Here is a 1,112-nt window from a genome sequence, read left to right as displayed (position 1 = left end):
CTGGTAAGATGCTTTCTTTTGCTGAATAAAAGAGACTGTTTTACACACACTGTTTTTTTGTAAACATCCTATTTTTCTTTCTGACACCACCCTCGATGTGTGTGTTTCCTTTTCCATAATCTGAATAGATGACATTCATGGGTCAGACTTTCAGGCTATGCCTTGCTTCTGACATAAACTTGCTTTTGTTTGTAAGGATTACCCATAATTTTAGAGAGCTTGCTCTCTAAAAAACTACCTTAACAGCACTAGCATAAGAAAAGGACACAGAACTGGGCCTTTTGGGTTTTCTGCTTGCTTTTACACTTACTGCAATGCCATGTTTACTTGCAGGTGAATCTACTTTCTATGCTGAATCTATTGCAGATAACAATGAATTTTCACTGTTAGCAGCACTCTGAACATAATCAGCTTTGACTACAAAATGCCACCTGTAAACATTAGCTCTTTTTTTTGTAAAGGCTATTTTGAGATAATTCCCCCTTTGAAACAATGCATTTCCCAGAAATTCTCTCCTCCCTCCCCGAGTTACAATGTAATCTCTAGGCATCAGTGTTGAAAGCACAAAAAGTCTGATTTTAACACCAGCATGTCATCTTTTTCCTAGGCCGGGCATCCGTGCTGCTGCTAACCCGGCACTGGACTCATTCTCTGTACGGAGAGCGGCTGCAGGTTGCGTGGAAGCGTTGCTCGTCTCGAGGCTGAAATTCTGTGGCAAAAAAGGCACTTTACCGTAGCATCAGTTAATGCTCCTTCTGCTCCCGTTAATTACCGTAAGGACCTAACGAAGTTCAAACTGCGCACAGTACAGATGCTGCTTCAGAGGGACTTGTGCGTCCTGCTGCCACCTGATGAAGAACATTTCTCTATTTGCAAACCCTGCGATAAGCAAGATGCACAAAAGCAGCGCGTACGTGAAAACCACAATTCGTTAAACCAAGGATTGTCTTGACAGCCACTGTACTGACGTCTGCGGCAGCGGTCCACGCTGCTCTGTATTTTCTTCCAGGAACGCTTATTTGCAGTGTTCCTCTACAAATGCTTAACCTAATAAAAGCTGAACGTGGGACAACAGTTGCTTTAGGTTTTTTGTCTCTCCTTTTGCGTTCACC

Source organism: Pygoscelis adeliae, unplaced genomic scaffold, assembly GCF_000699105.1.
Source record: "Pygoscelis adeliae isolate BGI_AS28 unplaced genomic scaffold, ASM69910v1 Scaffold189, whole genome shotgun sequence".
Taxonomy (NCBI): Eukaryota; Metazoa; Chordata; class Aves; order Sphenisciformes; family Spheniscidae; genus Pygoscelis; species Pygoscelis adeliae.
The sequence above is the reverse complement of the archived record's forward strand: the minus strand, read 5'-3'. Positions refer to the sequence as shown.